Source organism: Equus przewalskii, chromosome 4 (genome assembly GCF_037783145.1).
Source record: "Equus przewalskii isolate Varuska chromosome 4, EquPr2, whole genome shotgun sequence".
In the NCBI taxonomy this organism is placed as follows: Eukaryota; Metazoa; Chordata; class Mammalia; order Perissodactyla; family Equidae; genus Equus; species Equus przewalskii.
Window position 1 is genome coordinate 67,088,404 of NC_091834.1, and position 17,423 is coordinate 67,105,826.

At 37.3% G+C, this 17,423-nt stretch overlaps 1 protein-coding gene across 1 annotated transcript in view; it reads left to right on the plus strand.

The window, feature by feature from the left end:
- The first annotated feature begins 1,714 nt into the window (after positions 1–1,714).
- The window catches only part of GPR141 (G protein-coupled receptor 141), a 75,093-nt gene continuing 59,384 nt past the window's right edge, over positions 1,715–17,423 (plus strand). The window contains exon 1 of the mRNA XM_070616292.1: positions 1,715–1,845. The gene's annotated coding sequence lies outside the window, so the exon portion shown is untranslated. The remainder of the gene's footprint in view (positions 1,846–17,423) is intronic.

Here is a 17,423-nt window from a genome sequence, read left to right on the forward strand (position 1 = left end):
AAGGGCTGGGTGGATGGGCTGGGTGGATGGAAGCTGAGGCAAGAAGTTAAGGTGCAGGTCAAAAATACAGGTCCAAGACTATTTCTGTAAACAGGGTTGGTATGCTTGAAGCTTATGATTGGGTGCTGGCCTGGCTTAGCCTGGAATAAAACTTTTTGTCTGGTGATTCAATTATGATATCTATTTGGGCTGTGTGTATACATGTGTGTGTGTGTGTTATTTGGGCTGTGTGTGTATGTGTATACGTGTGTGTGTGTGTTATTTGGGCTGTATGTGTATGTGTATACATGTGTGTGTGTGTGTTATTTGGGCTGTGTGTGTATGTGTATACGTGTGTGTGTGTGTGTTATTTGGGCTGTGTGTGTATGTGTATACGTGTGTGTGTGTTATTTGGGCTGTGTGTGTATGTGTATATGTGTGTGTGTGTGTTATTTGGGCTGTGTGTGTATGTGTATACATGTGTGTGTGTGTGTTATTTGGGCTGTGTGTGTGTGTGTATACATGTGTGTGTGTGTGTTATTTGGGCTGTGTGTGTATGTGTATACATGTGTGTGTGTGTTTGAAATTTATTGGTGAATAAATACATTGAAAATTGAAATTCTTCCCCTATGTTTACGGGAGTGTGGTCTCCCATAATGCAGAGGCTGCTGCTCTGCTACTTCTAGAAAATCAAGTTCTGCTTTAAAAATGGCACTATGAAACTTGTCTCCTGACAATTACATAGGCCTTGGATCTAGTCCTTTGCTGAGAGGAAGTATAGATTTGAGGTGCATTTATGTTCCCCGATAAAATTCATTTGTCGCCATAGCAATTGCCCTAAAACACGTTAGAATATTTTGTCATGCATGTAAGTAGAACTCCTCATAGTCTGAGAAGTGAGGGAGTGACTCTTGGGCCTCTGCACTGGCGGGGATGTTTGATGGTTTCTGTTTCAGAACACTCTGCATGTAGAGTTTGAAGTTCTTGGAACACCTTAAAGGAAAAGTGCTGCTTTATACAAGTGCACACAAATCATAAAACAAACAAAAAATTTCTACAGTAGAGGTGTATGCAATTATCCTATTTTCTTAATTAGCAAAATGAGGCTCAGGGAGTCTACATGGTCTTTAAGGACACTCAGTTTCCTAATTGAAAGGGAGGAACTTGAATGCAGATGAACTTCCAAATCCTTGTGTTCACTGTGAGCGCAGAGTCCACATCCTAATTCATGTGGCTGGAAAGTGACAGGATATCTTGGGCAGGTTACCAGAATAAAGATGAACAACATTCATTCGACATAGGTTATGTGGCTTTCATCCAGGCATTTGGCATGGTCGCCACTGGCCATATTCATATTCTGCAAGCACAGGCTGTTTGATGTTTGGAGAATAACTAGCTGAAGGGCATTCATGAATGAACTGGTGCCCACGTGGAAGCATTTGGGTGGCTGGTGAAGGCCTCGAACTTCAGTTCTGTCCTGTTGGACAACTTGAATGAAGATGTGGTGGTCAGATTTAGCATCCAAAACGTTCTGAAAAGGCCTGGAGCAAAATAAAGTTCTGTAAAGATGAATGCAAGGGTCTTCTCTTGGGTCTAAAAGCACAGGATGGTAGAAGATGTGCTTATAGCCAGCTCTTAAATAAAGCGCCACATAACAAGAGACATCATTTCACAGGTCAGAGCACGCTGAAAGCATTTGGTGCTGTTCTAGATGAACCCTTAAGAAGGAGGAAGTAAAAGAAACTGAAGGGTATTGAAAGCAGAGTAGTCAGGAGGGTGGAGGAACCTAAAGCGACACCACATGAATATTGTTTTAACAAGACTACAGCTCCAGATATGGGAAAGAGAAGACTCATTCCAGACAAGGTAAATAGCGTGCAGTGCTTGCAGGGCTGTTGTCTAGAAAAGGGATTAAGCTTTTTCTCTGTGGCCAGAAAGGGGGAATCGAAGTTGTGGGTAGATGGTACAGTGAGTCATTTCAGCTTGTAAGTAATGAATAACTGTAGATGTCAGAGTTGTCAGAAGACGAGCATGCCGAGACTGGATGATTACTCGGAAGGGTGTTTGCAGTATTAGTGGGTATCTTTAGACACTGTGATTCTGCGCCTCACAGATCCCTCCTCTGCCCTTGGAATATTTGACGTGTTCTCATCAGCAGTCTCTTTTTTTTTGGTGAGGAAGACTCAACCTGAGCTAACATCCATGCCAATCTTGCTCTATTTTGTATGTGGGATGTCTCCACAGCATGGCTGATGAGTGGAGTATGTCTCCACTCCAGATCTGAACCCACGAACCCGAGCCACTGAAGTGGGGCACATGGAACCTGAACCACTTGGCCACAGGGCCAACCCCCAGCAGTCTCATTTTTATACAGGGTCCCAACATTGGAAATTATTCATTTTATGTGAATAAGATGATTTTGAAAATCTGCAGCAGAGTTCAACCAGAGTTTACTTTGTATATTGATTTAATAGGTAAGAGCTGGAAGCTCACAAATGCCACATGCAAATTTGTTCCAAATGAGCTCTAAATATGGATTTGGAGCTAATTGTTCTGGCACTTATTTCAGTGAGGATGAAGCACTGGCCAAACATATCTCAAAGTGAGAAAGAGTATGCGTTAGCATCATACTCAGGAAAATGAGCGGTAGCATTTAAGTAATTTGGAAAACGAGGCTGTCCCATCTGAAGCCTAAAGGGAGAAAAGAGAATGTTGGTTGAACTCTTATTTGGAAATAATAGAACCGAAAATAATCAGTGTTCAATCACTTATAGCACTGAACTTTTGTTGTTTCATATAATGTATAGACAGAAAAGTGTACAAACTATAAGGGTACAACCAGATGAATTACCACAAAGCGAGCACATTTGAGTAACTACCACCAGGTTAAGAGATAGCACAGAAATTCTCCTTCTTCCTGTCACTCCTCCCACTTGTCCCCAGTAGTAACAACCACCTCCTGACTTAGAACATCATATGTCAGTTTTACCAGTATTTAAACTTTGTATAAATGTAATCACATAGTGACTTCTTTTGGGTCTGGCTTTTTTTTTTTTTTTTTAATCAACAAACTGTTTGCAAACTGCATGTTTTTGCATGTAGCATTACTTCACTCTTCTTCATGGTAAGAGCAATTCTGCTCATCCCACAATTTTTTTTTTTTGTAACACATTTTATTTTTGACTTACATCTGGGATGTTTCCAGACTTGGGCTGTTATAAACATTCTTGTAATTTTTTTGCACACGTACAGATGCATTTTCTGTTGGATATGTTATCTAGGAATGCAATGGCTGGTTCATGAGATACGTGTGTGATCAGCTTTAGAAGTAAAGCTTTAGTTGTACTACTTTTCCACTCTCTCTAGCAGTGTATGAAAATTCTATTTACTCCACATCTCCTCAATGCTTGGTATTGTGGGTCTTTTAAAGTTCAGCTTTTTGATGTATAGTTAGTGGTATTTCATTGCAATTTTTACTTGCAGTTCCCAAATCACTAATAAAGATGAATAACATGTTATGCGTTTTCTGGGAAATCTTTTGCAAATTGCCTCTTCACAAATTTTGCATATAATAACTTTATTGTATTATTCGTCTTTTTCTTATTGATACATATTTGATATGAGTCCTTCGTGAGTTATATGAACTCTAAAAATCTGCTCCCACTCCATGGTTTACCCTTTTGACTCTCTTGATAATGTCTTTCCTGGACATAAAATTTTATTTAATATAGTTCAAATTATCAGTATCTTCTTTAACGATTAGTGGTTTTTGTATCCTAAAAAAGACTTTCTATACCCCAAGATCATAAAGATATTTTTCTTTATTACTTCTAGAAATCTTGTCATCTTGCCCTTCACATTTAGATCAACTCTCTATCTGGAACAGATTTTTATGTGTAATGTGGGGTAAGGAGTGAAGATTAATTTTTCTTCCATTTGAATGTTCAATTTACTCAGCTCCATTTACTGAAAAGATCATTATTTCCCACTGTTCTGTACCGCCACTGTTTTGTAAATTAAATGTCCATATATGTGTGGATTTAGTTTGTGGACTCTATACTGTTCCATTGGTCTATTTGTGTATTATTGTGCCAATACCATATTGTCTGAAATATTTTAGATTTAAAATAAACCTTGATATCTAGTAATTAAAATCTTTCCAATATGTCCCTTTTTAAAATTGTCTTGGACATTTTAGGCCCTTTATGATACCTTATAAATATTCAAATCAGCTTGCCAATTTCCATGAAAATTTGTTTAGATTTTGATTAGAAATACATTGAATATAGACAGTTTTGAGGGAGAACTGGCATGTTCACAATACTGAATTTTTATCCAAAAGCAAGGTATAGACTTCTGTTCATTGCGGTCTTTGATTTCTCTCATTGTTTCATATTCTCTTACATAGAAGACTTGCTTGTTTTCTGTTAGATTTATTTTAATGCTCTTTGATGCTAATTTAAATAGTATTATTTTAAAAATTGTATTCTCTGCTTGTGTGTTGCAAGTGCGAAATATAATTGATGTTTGCAAATTAACATGTAACTATTGACTTTGCTAAATTAACAAATTTATTCAATAAGTCTGTAGATTCTCTGGAATTTTTATGTTTAAAATCACATCACTTGCAAATAAAGACAGTTTTATTTCTTCTTTTCTAATTCTTATACCTTTTATTGATTGTCTTGCCTCATACACTGGGTCAGAATAGGTCCTAGATTAGAATCCAAGTAGTGACAGAAGGCATCTTTGACTTATATCTGTTATCAAGAGGAAAACTTCCATTATTTCTCAGTGAAGCATGATGTTTGATGTAGGATTTTGTAAATATCTTTCTATACTTTGTAGGTTTTCTTTTTTAAATATTGTAGATAGGCATTGAATTTTACTGAGTGATTTTTCTCCCTCTATTTGAGATGATCATATGATTCTTCTCCTTTATTCCGTTTATACGGTGAATTGCATTCATTGATTTTCACGTGTTATATATACCACGCTGCCTTCCTGGAATAATTCTTATGTGCCCATAAAGTGTTGTAATTTTTATATATCACTGGATTTGCTTTACTAATATTATATAGGAGTTTTAGGTCTATATAAATGAGAGAGTTGGCCTCTCATGGGTCCTTTATTGTAATGTTCTTACCAGTGTTGCTATCAAAGTTATGATGACCTTAAAAAATGACTTGGGGAATTCTTCCTCTTTTTCTGTGCTCTGAAATAGTGTATGTAAGATTGATTTTATTTCTAAATATTTGGAAGAATTCATTAGTAAAGCCTAAAATTTTTTTTCAAAGGATTTTAATTACTTATTCAATTTCTTTACTAAATATTCGACTATTTGTATTTTACATTTCTTCTTGTGGCATTTTGGCAAATTATGGCTTTTTGAACCATTTCACTATTTCATTGAAATTATTACCCTAACACTGTTGTGATAGCCTTTGTTTTCATTTTCTTAACTGTGGGATCCATAGTTAAGCCTCTCTTTTGTAAGAATCATTCTTGATATTGGTATTTGGTGCCCATAGTTTTTTTCTTAATCTGCATTTCCAGGAATTTATAAAATTTATTAGTTTTTAAAAACCAACTTTTAGAGAGATCTTGTCAAGATGGCAGCATAGGCAGACTCTGAACTCACCCCCTCCTGCAAACACAACCAGGTTACAACTATTCTTGGAAAAATTACCCCTGAGAGAGAACTGAAAACTGTATACAAAGAACTCCCACAACAAGGGACAGTCCTGACTGAGATGGAAGAGGCAGGAGTTCCTTTCTGGGGGGGAAAAACCCACCTTTGCAAGCCATGGAGGTTCACAGCCATCTAGCTGGGAGCAACTTTAAGGTATACAGCCTTCCTCGGAGGAGTGTGGGACCCAAGCAGGAGCACATTACCTTTGTAAGCAGACTTCAGACTCAGCACAAGAGAGACGAGTGTCATAATATCTGGCTTTGCTGGCTAGTAACTACAGTAAGGAAAACCCCCAGAAAAGCTATCGGAAGTAAGTGGAAAAACCCACCTCTTAAAGGGCCCACACACAAATTCATCCATCTCAGAAAGCAATGTAAAATCACCAGAAGGAAAGGTGCATAGTCCTTTGGTGAAGAGAGACTCACTTGGTGGGCTCTGGGTGCATCTCAGTGAGAGGTGAGACCTCTCTGGGGACTGAGACATTGGTAGCAACCATTGATGTGATCTAGTACAGGTGTGCTGACACAGACACTGGCAGACACCATTGGAGTTCTTCCCTTGGCTTGCTAGCCCAGGGGTCTGCCACATCCACTAGAGCACCAATTTAATCCAGCTTACTCAGGGCAGACAATCTACCCCAGGGACTGGCCCCACCCAATAGCAAACCCTCAGGCTACTTGTTGGCCTGCATAGACTGGGTGCCTCGATCCTCTACAGGCAGGTAAGTATGTCCATCTCTGTGGGGCAGGGCCATGTGAAGAGCAAGTGGAATGTGAGGGCATTGGTGGAGAGTGTGGCAGCATCTGCAGTGGGGTGACTGAGTACGCTCCAGGGGGTCGGGACATGTACAAGGGCCAGGACTGTGTTGATGGTGTGTGTGGACTTATGGGGAGTGGGGCTGATCAGTGGCAGAAGATCTTTGCTTCTCAAACAACCTCATAGGGGATGGGCCCTGCCTGCTACAGCCTGAAACAATTGGGTGCTTCTGTGCCTGAGACCAGCCCTACTCAGCTGCAATCCTGAGAGAGCTGGCAATGGCCTTGCAAGCCTAAGGCCTATAGAAATTGTAAGCACCTAAGCTTAGCAACAAGCCACACTTGATGCCTACTCACTTAACAGAAAAACTACAACAGGAGTGAGCTATTAGACCTTGCAGCCAACTTTGCTGGGGCTCCCCAAACCCAATTTACGAACAGCTGGCCAGGGGGAAAAACCTAGACTCCCTGGATACTTGCAGCAAAAACAACCCTGCCACAGCAGAAAGACACACGTAGCCCACACAGGGGTCACTCCTGGAACACTTGGCTGGTGACAAGAGGGAAGCACACTGATGGGCCTCAAAAGTTGTCTCTTACATAAGGCCACTTCTCGAAGAACAGGAGACATAATTGACCCACCGAATACATAGATATAAGCACAGAGAAAGAGGCAAAGTGAAGAGGCAAAGGAATACATTCCAAGCAAGGGAATAGGACAAAACCCCAGAAAAAGAGCTAAATGAAACAGAAATAAACACCCTACCTGACAAAGAGTTCAAGCAAAAAGTGATAAGGATGCTCACTGATCTTGGGAGAAGACTGGATGAACACAGTGAGAATGTCAACAAAGAATTGGAAAATATAAAAAAGAACCAATCAGAAATGAAGAATACAATACTAGAAATTAAATATTCACTGGAGGAACTTGATAGCAGAGTAGATGATATAGAAGAACAGATCAGCAAGCTGGATGAACAACTAGAGGAAATCACCGAAGCCGAACAAATAAAAGAAAAAAGAATTAAAAAGAATGAGAAGAGTCTAAGGGAACTCTGGGACAATATCAAGCACACTAACATTTGCATTATGGGTGTCCAAGAAGAAGAAGAGAGAGACAAAGGGGCAGAGAATCTATTTGAAGGAAGAATAGCTGAAAACTTTCCTAACCTAAGGAAGGAAACAGACATCCAAGTACAGGAAACACAGAGAGCACCAAACAAGGTAAACCCAAAGAGGTCCACACCAAGACATATTATAATTAAAATGTCCAAAATTAAAAATAAAGAGAGAATTCTAAAATCTGCAAGAGAAAGGCAACAAGTGACATACAGAGGAAACCTCATAAGGCTATCAGCTGACTTTTAAGCCAAAACCCTACAGGCTAGAAGAGAGAAGCATGACATACTTAAAGTGAAGAGGGGAAAAAAATCTACAGCCAAGAATACTCTATCCAACAAGGTTATCTTTCAGAATAGAAGGAAAGATAAAGCGTTTCCAAGACAAGCACTAATTAAAGGAGTTTATCACCAAGAAACCAGTTCTACAAGAAATACTAAAGAGACTTATGTAAGTGGGAAAGAGAAGACTATAAATAGGAATAAGAAAATTATAAAAAAAAAGACAATAAAATCACTGGTAAAGTTGAGAATACAGTAAAGGAAGCAGATCCACCCACTAGGAAGATAATATGAAGGTTAAAAGACAAAAGTACTAAAATTACCTATTTCAAGGATAAGAGGGTAATGGATATACACACACAAAATAAGAGGTTAGACATGGTATAAAAAACATAAACTGTGAGAGGACAAGAGTAAAAGACTAGAGCTTTTAGAAGGAGGTCAAACTAAAGAGACTATCAACTCAATGTAGACTGCTATATGTGTAGAATGTTATATATGAACCTCGTGGTAATCACAAACCAGAAACCTATAACAAATACACAAATAAGTAAGAGAAAGGAAACCAAACATATTACTAAAGAAAGCCATCAAACCACAAGCAAAGAGAGCAAGAGAAGAAGAAAGACAGAGAGAAGAGCTACTAAAACACCCAGAAAAAAGTAACAAAATGACAATTAAATGCATATTTATCAATAACTACTTTAAATGCCAGTGGACTAAATGCTCTAATTAAAAGACATAGAGCTGCCGATTGGATAAAAAAATCAAGACGCATAAAAATGCTGCATACACGAGACACACTTCAGACCTAAATACAGTCACAAACTGAAAGTAAAGTGATGGAAAAAGATGCTCCACGCAAATGGCAATGAAAAGAAAGCTGGGGTAGCAATACTTAGATAAAATAGACTTTAAAACAAAACCTGTAACAAGACAAAGAAGGGCGTTTAGATAATGATAAAGGGAACAATCCAACAAGAAGGTATAACACTTGTAAATATCTATGCATTTAGGAGCACCTAAATATATAAAGCAACTATTAACAAACATAAAAGGAGAAATAGTGACACAATAATAGCAGGGGACTTAATACTCCACTTACAACAATGGATAGATCATCCAAACACAAGGTCAATAAGGAAACATTGACCTTAAATGATACAGTAGACCAGATGGACTTAGTAGATATATATAGATCATCCCATCCAAAAACGGCAGAATGCATATTCTTTTCAAATGCACATGGAACATTCTCCAGGATTGATCACATATTAGGCCACAAAACAAGTCTCAATAAATTTAAGAAGATTGAAATAATACCAAGCATCTTTTCTGACCATGAACGCATGAAACTAGAAATCAATTACAAGAAGAAAATCAGAAAATCAAAAAAAAAATGTGGAGATTAAACAAAATGCTACTGAAAAATGATTAGGTCAATGAAGAAATCAAAGGAGAAATAAAAAAATACCTGGAGACAAATGAAAATGAAAATACAACATGCCCAAATCCATGGGATAGAGCAAAAGTGGTTCAGTTTATAGCAATTCAGGCCTACTTCAACAAACAAGAAGAATCCCAATTAAACAATCTAACAGTGCACCTGAAAGAACTGGAAAAAGAACAATGCCCAAAATCAGCAGAAGGAAGAAAATAATAAAAATCAGAGCAGAAATAAATGAAATAGAGATGAAAAAAACTATAGAAAAAATCAATGAAACCAAGATCTGGTTCTTTGAAAAGATAAAATTGACAAACCTTTAGTTAGACTCACCATGAAAAAAAGAGAGAAGTTTCAAATAAATAAAATCAGAAATGAAAGAGGAGAAATTACAACAGACACCTCAGAAATAAAAAAGATTATAAGAGAATACTATGAAAAGCTATACGCCAACAAATTGGATAACCTAGAAGAAATGGATAAATTCTTAGAATCATACATGTTCCAAGACTGAATCAAGAGGAAGTAGAGTATTTGAACAGACCAATCACCGGTAAGGAGATCAAAACAGTCATCAAAATCCTCCCAAAAAATAAAAGTCCAGGACCAGAGGGCTTCCCTGGTGAATTCTACCAAACAGTCAAAGAAGACTTAATACCTATCCTTCTCAAACTCTCCCAAAAAACTGAAGAGGAGGGGAAGCTTCCTAACTCATTCTACCAAGCCAGCATCACCCTGATACCAAAACCAGACAAGGACAACACAAAAAAAGAAAATTACAGGCCAACATCACTGATGAACATTCATTCAAAAATCCTCAACAAAATACTAGTAAATCAAATGCAGCAATACATTGAAAAGATCATCCACCATGATCAAGTGGGATTTATTCCAGGGATGCAGGGATGGTTCAACATCTGCAAATCAATCAATGTGATACACCACATTAACAAAATGGGGATAAAAATCACATAATCTTCTCAATAGATGCAGAGAAAGCATTTGATAAGATACAGCCTCCATTTATGATAAGAACTCTAAATAAAGGGAGTATAGAGGGAAAATACCTCAACATAATAAAGGCCATATATGACAAACTCACAGTTAATATCATTCTCAATGGAGTAAAACTGAAAGCTATCCCTCTAAGAACAAGAACTGGACAAGGATGCCCACTTTCACCATTCTCATTTAACGTAGTATTGGAAGTCCTAGCCAGAGCAATCAGCCAAGAAAAAGAAATGAAAGGGATACAAATTGGAAAAGAAAAAGTGAAACTGTCACTATTTGCAGATGGCATAATTTTACATATAGAAAACCCTAAATAATCCATTAAAAAACTTTTAGAAATAATAAATGAATACAATCAAGTTACAGGAAACAAAATCAACATGCAAAAATCAGTTGCATTTCACTAACAACGAAGTAGCAGAATGAGAAATTAAGAATAAAATCCCATTTACAATTGCAACAAAAAGAATAAAATACCTAGGAATAAACCTAACCAAAGAGGTGGAAGATCCATACACCAAAAACTATAAAAGATTGTTAAAAGAAGTTGAAGAAGACACAAAGAAATGGAAAGATATTCCATGCTCTTGGATTGGAAGAATTAACATAGTTAAAAGGTGTGTACTTCCTAAAGCAATCTATAGATTCACACAATCTCTATTAAAGTTCCAACAACATTTTTCACAGAAATAGAACAAAGAATCCTAAAATTCATATGGAACAACAAAAGACCCCAAATAGCCAAAGGAATCCTGAGAAACAAGAACAAAGTTGGAGATATCTCACTCCCTGATTTCAAAATATAGTATAAAGCTGTAGTAACAAAAACAGCATGGTACTGGTACCAAAACAGACACACAGCTCAAGGGAACAGAATTGAGAGCCTCGAAATAAACCCACACATCTATGGACAGCTAATTTTTTGACAAGGGAGCCAAGAATGTACAATGCAAAAAGGAAAGCATCTTCAATAAATGGTGTTGGGGAAACTGGACAGCCACACGGAAAAGAAGGAAAGTGTTATCTTACACCATACACAAAAACTAACTCAAAATGGGCTAAAGAGCTGAATGTAAGACCTGAAACCTGAAGCTTCTAGAAGAAAACATAGGCAGTATGCTCTTCAACATTGGTGTTAGCATCATTTTTTTTTAATACCATGTCTGACCAGGCAAGGGAAACAAAAGAAAAAGCTAAAACGCTTCTGCACAGCAAAGGAAACCATCAACAAAACAAATAGACAAGCTACTAATTGGGAGAAGGTATTTGCAAACCACATATCAGATAAGGGGTTAATATCCAAAACATATAAAGCACTCATACATCTCAACAACAACAAAAAACTAACAATCCAGTTAAAAAATGGGCAAAAGATCTGAACAGAGATTTCTCCAAAGAAGATATACAAATGATGAACAGGCACATAACAAGATGTTCAACATCATTAACTATCAGGGAAATGCAAATCAAAACGACAATGAGATACCACCTCACTTCCATCAGAATGGCTACAATTAACAAGGCAGGAAACAATAAGTGTTGGTGAGGGTGTGGAGAAAATGGAACACTCATACACTGCTAGTGGGAGTGCAAACTGGTCCAGACACCATGGAAAACAGTATGCAGATTCCTCAAAAAATTAAGAATAGATCTACCATGTGATCCAGCTATTCCTCTGCTGGGTGTTTATCCAAAGAACTTGAAAGCAGAAATGCATAAAGATATACGCACCCCTATGTTCATCGCAACATTATTCACAATAGCCAAGATTTGGAAGCAACCTAGGTGCCCATCAAGGGACAAATGGATAAAGAAGATGTGGTTTATATACGCAATGGACTACTACTCATCATAAGAAATGATGAAATCCGGCCGTTTGTGAAAACTTGGATGGACCTTGAGGGTATTATGTTAAGTGAAATAAGTCAGAGGGAGAAAGTCAAATACCATATGACCTCACTCATAAGTATAGGATAGAAACAATGACAAACAAACACATAGCAACAGAGATTGGCTTAGTGGTTACCAGAGGGGAAGCAGGGAGGGAGGAGGGCGAAAGGGGTGATTAGGCACATGTTTGTAGTGATAGATTGTGATTAGTCTTTTTGCAGTGAACATGACGTAATCTACACAGAATTTGAAATATATTACGATGCACACCTGAAATTTATATAATATTATAAACCAAGGTTACTGCAATAAAAATAAATCAGTAAAAACCAACTTTTAAATTGATTTTCTCTGGTGCACTTTTGTTTTATGTTTTATTGACTTCTGCTTTAACTTTTATTTGTTCCTTTTTGCTCTCCCTAGGTTCACTTCTTTTTAAACTTCTGGAGATTGATGCTTGGATGATCTATTTTCAACTTTTCACTCTTAATATAAGTGTTATGTATGGCTTTAGTTGCATTCTGAAAGTTTTGATAAGTTGAATTTTCATTATCATTCAAAGAAAAATATTTCTTAATTTCCATTTGTATTCATTTCTTTAGCTTTTGAATTATTTAGAAGTATATCAAGTACTTTTCAAACATGTGAAGGTTTTAATGTTGTCTTTTTTGCTATCAATTTCTAGTCTAACTGCACTGTTGTCAGAAGATGTATTCTGTATAATTTTAGTTTCTGATGTTTGTTGAGATTTCCTTTATATGTATCATTGGGTTATTGGTTTGGCATTTGATGTGAATTTTACTTTTGCTAGGCATAAGGTCTGTAATTAGGTCAAGTTTATTGATTGCATTGCTCAGATTGACTATATCCATATTGAATTTTTGTCTGCTTGGTCTATCAGTTACAAAGAGACATTCATTAAAATCTCCCTGTGATAATGAATTTGACCATTTTGCTTTTTTGTTTTTAAGATTTTATTTTTTTCCTTTTTCTCCCCAAGGCCCCCCAGTACATAGTTGTATATTCTTCGTTGTGGGTCCTTCTAGTTGTGGCATGTGAGACGCTGCCTCAGCGTGGTTTGATGAGCAGTGCCATGTCCGCGCCCAGGATTCGAACCAACGAAACACTGGGTCGTCTGCAGCAGGGTGCGCAAACTTAACCACTCGGCCACGGGGCCAGCCCCTCCTTTTTTTTTTTTTTAAAGATTTTATTTTCCTTTTTTTCCCCAAAGCCCCTGGAACATAGTTGTGTATTTTCAGTTGTGGGTCCTTCTAGTTGTGGTATGTGGGATGCCGCCTCAGCATGGCCTGATGAGTGGTGCCATGTCTGTGCCCAGGATTCGAACAGGTGAAACCCTGGGCTGCGGAAGCAGAGCGAGCAGACTTAACCACTAGGCCATGGGGCCGGCCCCTGCCCATTTTCCTTTTAGTTATGTCATTATTTTGCTTTATATATTTTGAAACTACAAAACTGTGACAAATTTAGAATTATAATGTTTTAGAAAGATTGACCTTTTCATCATAATGAAATTCCCCTGTTTATTGCCAATAATGCTTCCTGTCTAAAAGTTTAATTTGTCTGATAAATATATAAAACAGATATGTCTATATTGGCCTTTTCAAAAATATTTTTTTATGTTACATATTTTTCATTCTTTTATTTTAGTTTTTATGTGTTGCATTTTAGGTGTATCTCTTAATCAACATTGAGTTGCATGTACTTTTTTTGAATCTAGTTTGAAAAACTTTGTTTTTGAATGCTCATTCATTTTCATATTACTACTGTATTAGGGGGTTTAAAGTTACCCTCTTATTTTTTATTTTCTATTTGTCAACTCATTTTATATGTCTTTTCCTCTACTTTGGGCAGTTTTTAGATTAATAATTTTATTGTTTCATTTTTTTCTGTTTATCTTATTAATTATATGGTTTATTTTTTTAAAGATTTTATTATTTCCTTTTTCTCCCCAAAGCCCCCCGGTACATAGTTGTATATTCTTCGTTGTGGGTTCTTCTAGTTGTGGTATGTGGGACGCTGCCTCAGCGTGGTCTGATGAGCAGTGCCATGTCCGCGCCCAGGATTCGAACGAACGAAACACTGGGCCGCCTGCAGCGGAGCGCGCGACCTTAACCACTCGGCCACGGGGCCAGCCCTATATGTTGTTATTTTTTGAGTGGCTTCCTCAGGGATTACAATCAGTATTCTTTTTTTTGAGGAAGATTAGCCCTGAGCTAATATCTGCTGCCAATCCTCCTCTTTTTGCTGAAGAAGACTGGCCCTGAGCTAACATCCATGCCCATCTTCCTCTACTTTATGTGTGGGACGCCTACCACAGTACGGCTTGCCAAGCGGTGACATGTCTGCACCTGGGATCTGAACCAGAGAACCCTGGGGCACCAAAGCAGAACGTGCGAACTTAGCACAAAGTACTGTGCCACTGGGCTGGCCCCTACAATGAGCATTCTTGACTGATTAAAGCCTAAAATAAATTACTTTTACCACCACCAAGGAGATGCAGGGATTTTAGGACATTTTAATTGAATTTACCTCTCTCGTATTTTATCTTGTTATTGTCATGTATTTTGATTCTACTTCTATTTTGAACCCCATTAGACATTATTATTATTATCTTATATCTCCACAATTTATTACGTTTACCCACATATTTGCTCTTTCTTTTGCTTTTCATTTCTGCACGTCGCCCTGGCTTCCGTTTTGGGTGCGCTTTTGCTCTACTAGAGCAACTTCTTTTACTCGTTCCCTTAGTTCATATCTGGAGGTTACAAATTCTTGTAGTTTTGGGTTATCTGAAAATGTTATTATTTTGTCTTCAAGATAATGAAGATATTCACTGGATAAAGAATTCTAACTTGGCAGTGATGTCTTTCATAATTTTGAAGATGTTCTTTCATTTCCTTTGGGTTCCATTGTTATTGTAAAGTTTGTTTTTACTCTTATTAGTGCTCACGTAAAAGTAACTTTTCCCCTTCAAACTAATTTTAAGATTTATTTTTTTCATTTTTGGCTTTTAGAAATTTTTCTATGAGGTATGTAGGTGTAGATTTTTAAAATTTCTATCCTGTTTGGTGTTCATAGTGCTTCTTAAGTCTATGTCTTTTTTAAATAATATGATTTTTTCATTTATTGCATCTTTAAATATTGCTTCTGCACGGTTCTTTCTCTTCTCTCTTTCTAGGACACCAACTATGGGCATGTTAGACCTTTTCCCTGTGTCCTTTATGTCTTCCGTGTGCTTTCCTGGAATTTTTATCCCTTTTTCCCTCCTCTATTCTGCAATCTATTTCCTACTGACCTATTTCTTTTCTCACCTTCTGTGTCTAATCTTCTATTAGTCTCTATCAATTGAGTAATTTTAATCATTTTATTTTCCAGTTTCAGAATTTCTATTTGATTTAAAAGATAGATTCCAGTATAAAATATAAAATTCTCTATATTTCATCTTATTTTTTCAAACTGTTAATCACAATTGTTTTAAAGTCCCTCAATTCTGTATCTCCTTGTGCACCTGTTTCTATTTTCTGTTTATTTTCATAGTTTTGGTTATTTAGTCTTACCTTCCAACATGCCTGTTACTATTTATTGAAATTTGGACACCGTGTATAAAAAATTTGAGAGCTGGTGCTGGCCCCGTGGCCGAGTGGTTAAGGTCGCGCGCTCCGCTGCAGGCGGCCCAGTGTTTCGTTAGTTCGAATCCTGGGCGCGGACATGGCACTGTTCATCAGACCACGCTGAGGCAGCGTCCCACATGCCACAACTAGAAGAACCCACAACGAAGAATACACAACTATGTACCGGGGGGCTTTGGGGAGAAAAAGGAAAAAATAAAATCTTAAAAAAAAAAAAAATTTGAGAGCTGATTTGCTGATCTGGGTAGTGTTATCGTCCTCTAGAGATTGCTTTGCTTGTTGTATGGGGGAGGCTGTTATGATGGTGGAGAGTCCCTTAATCTATTTAACAATTATCTAACTACCTAACTAACTTGATTTCAAATTGGGCTTCAACCTTGTGATGACGCAGTATTCTAGTTCCTGTCTTCTAAGGTGCAGCCCTGCATGGGTCACACCTGAAGGCTTAAGGTGACTATAAGGGCACCACCTCCTTGATGATCCCTGGACTATAATTTTGTCCCCTAAACCAGGTGTCCTTCCCTTCTAAGCTTCTTACCTACCCCTTTCTGCTCAATTTCTCCTCCTCTCAGTGGCCTATTACAAATCAGCGGTACCTTGAGTAAAAAACGGAGTTGAAAATCAGGTTCACCTTTGTACTTCCCTTCTCCTGGGGATTTTTTTCTTCAGGTCCTCACTGCCTGCCAGCTTTCTAAAGTCTTTAAATCAATACATTTTACATTTGATTCAATTTTTTTAAGTTGTTCTCAGAAGGTGGGTTTGTCTGTAACAGTCTTCTCTATGATTACTAAAATTTGAAATTCCTCCAGCATGCGTTATTTTGAAGCATATGACATTTTCACTCCTATAACATAAAAGAGGGCACACCTGCTGAAATTGAAGACTTTCCAGATGTAAATCCTTCCTTTGAAACTAAAAAAAAACAAAGTCAGGTGCAATTAGACATTATGTTTGCGGTGAGAAACGTGAACAATAAGAAACAAGAACTGCGTAGAATATTAACATTCCAGCATTGTCAAGGAGACCAGAAACCATCAGAAATTACCAAAACTATAATCCTAATTAGAGCGTTTAAAGTAGAGAGACCACAGGGATGGTATCAGTTTCATGCTTTCATAACTGTTTTAAAGGCTGAAATGTCAAATTAGAGTTTAAAAATTGGAGTATATTTAAAATGTTGATATTTAATAAATTAGCATTGCTAATTCACAGATTTCCATATAACATTATTTTATTATTTACAAGATAATTATAATATTTATAAAATAGTTTATAGTGTTGCATAAAATGGTAGGCAAGTTAGAGCAGTTTAAGGAACTGATTTTTCTTTTAATACTCGCAGTGTATCTCTGTGACTATGTGCACAGTTTCTTCTGGAGATAATGTTAAGAGTCTAAAAAGTGAGGCTGTGGACAAATCCATGCCCCCTCTCCCCGCCTTCCACTCTAACAGACTCTGGTTTAAATATCCTCTCTTCACTCTAATTAAGGGAGCTGATTATAGCGTCATATTGTGTCAACACTGTATGTCAATGACAGAGCTAATCACCAAAGGGCATTGTAAGATTTGTAGTCCTAGGTCCCCAGAGGGGTACAGAACAACTCT